Genomic DNA, 7707 nt, shown 5'->3' with positions numbered 1-7707 from the left:
TTGGAGAGACTTTGGCGAGTCAGTAAAGACCCACAAAACAAACTACGGTTTAAACAATTCTTGTCTAGCTGTAATCTGAATTTAAAATCAGCCAGACGTCTATTTATTATTAACCAAATTGAACGTGCCAGTAACGTCCCAAAGGCCCTTTTTAATATAGTAAAAGACTTCGTATCTCTTCATGTCTGTAGACAATTGCCTATGGAAACACAAGATTTTTGTAATTCGTTAGCAATCTATTTTCAAGAAAAGATAATTGATATTCATGCTAACTTTTCATCGATCACCTCTCAAGACCTTGAAGCCTCTACTAGAACAGAGGGCTTAGAAAAAATGGCAGCTAGCACCTTAGATTGTTTCGAGTTAACCACGCTTGAGGTTTCCAATGCTCTCTCCTTCTCAAAATCTGGCTCACCCCAAGATCTTTGTCCTCCAAAGACAATGGCCCTATTAGCCACTCATTGCGTGCCAGCAATTCTAAATATCAATAATTATTCAATACAATCAGGTACCATTCCAATAACATGGAAGGAAGCATTTGTGCGTCCAATATTGCAGAAACCGACTGCGGATCCCAGAGAACTCAGCAACTACCGCCCTATTTCTTTGGTACCTTTATTGGGCAAGCTTCTGGAAAGTATAATTAACAAGCAACTAAGTCTATGCCTAGAGTCCAACGAAATTCTGGATCAATCACAATCTGGATTTCTGAGACTGCCATGCTCGCTGTAACTGACTCGCTCAGACAGAAAATAGACATTGGAGGATCGGTAGTACTGATCCTTCTAGATCTCTCTGCGGCTCTTGATACCATCTCACATTTAGTGCTCGCGGAGAGACTAGCTTCCTGTGGCATTCAAGGGACAGCCTTGAAGTGGTTGCAGAACTTTGTCATACAGAACACAAACTATCGTGCTAGGGCCATATCTGTTAGCTTATATTTACTATTGTCCCAAAGATAGAAGCAGAGAAATTGCGGTTCTCCAGCGGAATGCTTGTAATCTCTAGCTGGATGACACAGAACTGCCTCCAATTGAATCCTGGAAAAACCGAGGTCATGCTAACGGGGAAAGCCTCCACTGGCTGGTCTGATGAATGGTGGCCCTCACAATTGGGACCAGCTCCTGTTCCTAAAAAATGTGTTAAAAATCTAGGCCTAAAATTAGATCAGTCATTAACCATGAATGACCACATTGCTGCCACTACTAGCTCCTGCTACTATAGTATGCGTTTACTCCGCAAAATTCTTCCCTACTTGCCCACCAATCACCGCAGAACCTTAGTTCAAGCCATGGTCATCAGCCAATTAGACTATGGTAATGCTCTGTTGGCGGCAGTGGGAGAGACCCTGCTTACTAAATTACAAGTGATTCAGAACACGGCGGCCAGAATGTTACTGAACCGCCCTGCTGGCTCCCCTTATGCTCTCTTGTTGAGAGAGCTGCATTGGTTACCTGTAAGGAAGAGATCCTTTTTCAAAATCTGTTGTCTCACTTACAATGCGCTGAATGGCAGAGGCCCTTACTATCTACAAAAGATACTCACCTATCATACACCGAACATAAATCTCAGATCCAGTACTCTAGGCCTTCTACAGGTTCCTCGTATACGTTTGAGTCAGACTGGTGGAAAAGCTTTTTCGTATCTGGCCCCAAGATACTGGAATAAACTACTGCTGTCCCGAAACAAAATTTCCATATACAGCACCTTTAGGAAACAACTAAAAGCATTCCTGTTCTAACTCTGTTCTGACTTTCAGTCCTCGGGCCAAATTTCTAGGCGACCGCTGAGATGCCCCCGGGTGAGTCATGCGCTATAGAAATTAACTTAACATAGCAACATACATAACATGCCTGAATGTAGCTAAACCAGAACCCCTAAATGTGCGCTGCCAGCTTTGCTCAGTTTGACTTCTAATTATTATAGCAGCACTTCAGCACTTCACAGCTCAGGAAGCCATAAAAATGTGTGTCTTTGGATTTCAATACAGTGATGCGGACCACCACATTGAAATGCGTTACTCTAACCCCTGATGCGTGGTACTTGGCAGGCCTGCTCCCCTCAACGCAGGCACCCTTGCAGTATGGTGCAAGGCTGCCTGCATTTGCGCTAGACAGCTAAATTCAGCACCAGCACAGGGAGAAATGCAGGGCTGCACCGTATTCTTGTAAATTTGGTGATTTTTAGGTCTAGCCTAGGCAGCGTGCATGCGCTGTCTCTCCAAGACATCTAATAATCTATATGCTTGGGGATACTCCGCCTATTGCGGGATAATTTCTCCCTGCTTGCCATTAGAACTTTCCCTTTTTAGGTCTTGCCTGAGCCAGCGCATGCGCGGCTCTGTGAGACATTTTGTTAGGGCTTTTAAAAGTGCTGCCACACGGCCTAGCGCTTGCGTTCACGCGCGCAGCCACCAGCTTTCAGCGCCCTGGCCTCTCCTTCTTTCGTGCGCACCACTCGCGTGGTTTTTTTTGCACGTGTGCGCGCACAACTCCCGCGCTTGTTGCTTGCACTTCTTGTTTTAATTATAATGTTGGTATGTGCTGTACTTAACATGCCTCCTGACCAGATCCCTGGCACTTAAGTTTTTAACAAATTATTCAATGGGTGTAATATCTTTCCACAAGCTCTGTCACCACCCACTGCACGCGTGTACATGTAGCACAGAATTACCGGGAGCTATAATTACACCCTGAAGTCAAAATCCTTGCTATTTATCAATTTTACGTGTGGACGATCCCGTCCCACGCGGTGGAAACTCCGTGCGCAGCCAGTATTTCATGTGGGACTGGCCATTCAGCATTACTTGCATCTCGGAGTGTGCCAAATATTTGCTACCAGATTTAACAGGACATGCTTCACCTCCTCTGCACCCCGGACAGGCCTCGCCTCCTCTGCTCCCCCTGGAGAAGGCATCTCCCCTGCACCCCTCAGGACAGGCCTCACCTCCTCTGCACCCCTGGACAGGCTTCACCTCCCCTGCACCCCTGGACAGACCTCTCCTCCTCTGCACCCCTGGACAGGCCTCTCCTCCTCTGCACCTCTGGACGGGCCTCACCTCCTCTGCACTCCTGGACAGGCCTCACCTGCACCTAACCCCATGGACAGGACATGCTTCACCTCCTCTGAACCCCGGACAAGCCTCGCCTCCTCTGCTCCCCCTGGACAGGCATCTGCCCTGCACCCCTCAGGACAGGCCTCACCTCCTCTGTACCCCTGGACAGGCTTCACCTCTCCTGCACCCCTGGACAGACCTCTCCTACTCTGCACCTCTGGATAGGCCTCTCCTCCTCTGCCCCCCTGGACAGGCCTCTCCTCCTCTGCACCGCCACGGAACAGGCCTCACCTCTTCTGCACCAGCTTCGCAGGCCTCATCACCTCTGCACCCAAGGACAGGCCTCACCTCCTCTCCTCCCCCTGGGGAGGCATCACCTCCTCTGCACCTCTTGACATGCGTCACCTTCTTTGCAACCCCCCCTGAAAAGGACATGCCTCACCTCCTTTGCACCCTTTGGACAAGCCTCACCTCCTCTCCTCTGTACCCCCCTGGAAGGCCTCTCCTCCTCTGCACCCCTGGACAGGCCTAACCTCCTCTGCACCCCTGGACAGGTCTCTCCTCCTCCGCACCCCTGGACAGGCCTCACCTCCTCTGTTCCCCTGGACAGGCCTCACCTCCGCTATACCCCTGGAGAGGTCTCACTTCCTCTGCACCCCTGGACAGTCCTCGCTTCCTCTGCACCCCTGGACAGGCCACTCTTCCTTTGCACCCCTGGACAGGCCTCACCTCCTCTGCATCGTTGGACAGACCTCACCTCCTCTGCACCCCTGGATAGGCCTCACCTCCTCTTCACCCCTGGACAAGCCTCACCTCATCTGCACACCCCGGGACAGGCCTCACCTTCTCTGCACCCCTGGACAGGCCTCTCCTCTGCACCCCTCAGGACAGGCATCACCTCTTCTGCTCCCCCTGGACAGGCATCTCCTCTGCACCCCTCAGGACAGGCCTCATCACCTCTGCACACATGGACAGGCCTCACCTCCTCTCCTCCCCCGGGGGAGGCATCACCTCCTCTGCACCCAGAAACAGGCCTCACCTCCTCTGCACCCCTGGACAGGCCTCACCTGCTCTTAACACCATGGACAGGATATGCTTCACCTCCTCTGCACCACGGACAGGACTCGCCTCCTCAGCTCCCCCTGGACAGGCATCTCCCCTGCACCCCTCAGGACAGGCCTCACCTCCTCTGCACCCCGGGACAGGCCTCACCTCCTCTGCATGCCCCGGGACAGGCCTCACCTCCTCTGCATGCCCCGGGACAGGTCTCACCTCCTCTGCACCCCTAGACAGGCCTCTTCTTTGCACCCCTGGACCGGCCTCACCTCCTCCGCTCTCCTGGACAGGCCACACCTCCTCTGCTCCTCTGGACAGGCCTCTCCTCCTCTCTTCCTCTGGACAGACCTCACCTCTTCTGCACCCCTGGACAGGCCTCACATCCTCTGCACCCCTAGACAGGCATCTCCTCTGCTGCACCCCTGGAGAGGCCTCACCCCCTCTGCTCCCCTGGAGAGGGCTCACCTCCTCTGCACCCCTGGACAGGCCTCTCCTCCGCTGCACCCCTGGACAGGCCTCTCCTCCTCTGCACCCCTGGACAGGCCTCACCTCCTCTATACCCCTGGACAGGCCTCACCTCCTCTGCACCCCCTGGACAGGCCTCACCTCCTCTGCACCCCTGGACAGGCCCCTCATCCTCTGCACCCCTGGACAGGCCTCACCTCCTCTGCACCCCTCTGGATATGCCTCACCTCCTCTGCACCCCTGGACAGGCCCCTCCTCCTCTGCACCCCTGAACAGGCCTCTCTTCCTCTGCACCCTATGGACAGGCCTCACCTCCTCTGACCCCAGAACAGGCCTCACCTCCTCTGCACCCCTGGACAGGCCCCTCCTCCTCTGCACCCCACTCAGGCTCAGCAGGAGGAAGATCCATGTATTAATAAATTGCAGCCAAGTGAGTCAGCAGCTCTCCTACCTGAACAGAAACCTGTCAAGGCTCTCTCCTCCTCCTGGGGGGGCAGATCTTGGGTCTGAGGGGGGGTCTGAAGATGAAGTTATCTGCCCACCAGACAGGGCTCCTTCCTCCTCTGCAGCAGGCTGGACACATGTGTAGATGTGTGTGGATGGACAGATGTGTAGCAAAACAACTCTCTCGTCATATCAAGGACAATGATCTTCTTGACAATTGTCAGTCTGGCTTCATGCAAAACTGCAGCACTGAAACAGCCCTACTGCAAGTGGTTGATGACGCGCTGAGGATACTCGATTCGGGGGGGTCCTGTCTTCTAATTCTCCTGGACCTTTCTGCAGCCTTTGACACTGTCAATCACAACACCCTCCTCAATATCCTTCAACAGAGAATGGGCATGGAGGGCACTGTGCTTAAATGGTTTGCATCCTTCCTCTCTGACAGATCCCAAATGATCAAAATTGCGAACAGTCTTTCTTCTCCTGTGGCGGTGGGTCAAGGTGTTCCCCAAGGCTCTATACTTGCACCTACATTGTTCAATCTCTACTTAGAACCACTGGGAAACCTCCTAAGCAAATCCGGGATTCACTACCATCTCTATGCAGACGACACTCAACTCTACCTCAAGGTTGCCTCCACCCATGATCTCTCCTTCCTAAGCTCTACTCTGGACTCCATCCAAAACTGGATGTCAACTCATCAACTGATTCTGAATCCTTCCAAAACTGAATTCCTCCTCTTCTCCTCCTCACTCTCTCCCCCCCCCCCCGGTTCAATCATGGATGGATCAGATGAATCTACTTAACACTAAACCCATCATTGTCGACAGCGCAAAATCCCTTGGAGTTATTCTAGACAAAAAACTCAATCTAACCCCCCACATCAATTCTATTGCAAAATCTGCTCGTTACCAACTGCGCCTTCTTTGGGGAATCAGACGCTTCTTCCCGGAACAGGACCTTATAACCCTGGTGCAATCGCTGGTCCTCTCCAGATTAGACTACTGCAATTATCTTCTTACTGGCCTCCCCAAATCCCACCTGTCCCCACTTAAGTCTGTTTTCCATTCAGCAGCTCGCTTCATTTATGGGGCCAAAAGAAGCGATCATATCACACCGATGTTATCCACCCTTCGCTGGCTCCCCTTCGAGGCTAGAGCTATCTACAAGACCGCTTGTATCACCCACAAAGCCTTGCACTCCTCCTCTCCTCGCTACCTGGCGAATAAACTGAAACTCTCTGGAGGCTCTAGACCCTCACGCAATGCGGAGAATCTTCTACTTGAACCTCCGACTTTCAAGAAGGAGAGAACAATGGCCCAATCCTTCTCAGGCAACGCAGTGAGAATCTGGAACTCACTCCCGCCTCAGCTCCGGACCACTGCCTCCTCCCAGGCTTTCAAAAGGGACCTCAAAGTTCTCCTCCTCCAGAGACACCTCCAAAAGTAATTCACGTCCTCTTGTTATTTGGAGGAAGACTTCCCACTACTGTTATTTTCCATGCCCATGGAAGTGCCTTCCCAGGGTATTCCTGGGGTTGGAGTGTCTGCCTCTTTGGAGTATTTTCCATGTACTTGTGTTTGGTGCCCTTGTGTAACATGCACACACCACTTCGCCCTTGTAACACACGGTTTGCTACCTCTCACATGTTTTTATCTTTGATACTTGCACAAGTGCCACCTTGCCTACATAACGCTTGTTCGTTTCCCTGAGTGTCTAGCACCTTTTGCAGTATTATACCTCAAATGATACTTTGTTCTCTCTTGTAACTGCACACTTGTCACTTTTTCCTCCTGTGCACTTTTTACTACCTCATGTATTTTTGGCTGCTCACAATTTTCACTACCTCATGTATTCTGTTTGCTCACAATTGTCACTATTACCTTTACTACCTCATGTATTTTTGGTTGCTCACAATTTTTACTACCTCATGTATTCTGTTTGCTTACAATTGTCATTATTACCTTTACTACCTCATGTATTTTTGGTTGCTCACAATTTTTAATACCTCATGTATATTGTTTGATCACAAATGTCACTATTACTTTATGTAACGTAACGTATGCTTTTGTAATGTTTCTCATTATGTTCCATTTCTGTTCCTTTTGTGAAGCGCTCTGACACCTTCGGTTAAAGTCCGCGCTATATAAAAATGCATAAATAAAAATAAAAAACAGGAGAGACAGGAAGTGGTGTCACCAACGCTGCTGGTGCTGTCTCTGCCGCCGCTGACCCGGAAGAGGAAACCCTTCTCCCTTTCATACAACATGCAGATCAGTGGGTTTCATCAGCAGGCGAGGGGCACCCTCTGGTGGCCGCTGACGGAACCACCGCCTCCAGGCTCACACAAAAAAGCATTGGTGCCTGTAAAGACCTGGGATTTCAGATGTCACAGATGTGAATGTTTTTAAGGGTCAGACAGTTCAAGTACAGGGCCTCACACTTTGCTGCTGTAAAAAAGTATTTATAGCTTCTCTTCAGATTGCATCTTCCAAACACTGACGTAAAGGACTTAAGAGTATTTACAGAAAGGTGACAACTGGAAGTGGCAGTCTGTATTTCAATGAATATATCTGTATTTCAAAAAATATATCAGAATATCAGTCAGTTTTCCAATTAAACTGGGCAGCCTATTTATTCTTTTAAATAATTTATTTGCAGTTTTTCAAATCCACAACGTCCTAGAT

The sequence above is a fragment of the Lissotriton helveticus genome (genome assembly GCF_964261635.1).
Source record: "Lissotriton helveticus chromosome 1_1 unlocalized genomic scaffold, aLisHel1.1 SUPER_1_unloc_16, whole genome shotgun sequence".
Taxonomy (NCBI): domain Eukaryota; kingdom Metazoa; phylum Chordata; class Amphibia; order Caudata; family Salamandridae; genus Lissotriton; species Lissotriton helveticus.
Note: the sequence above shows the minus strand (reverse complement) of the source record.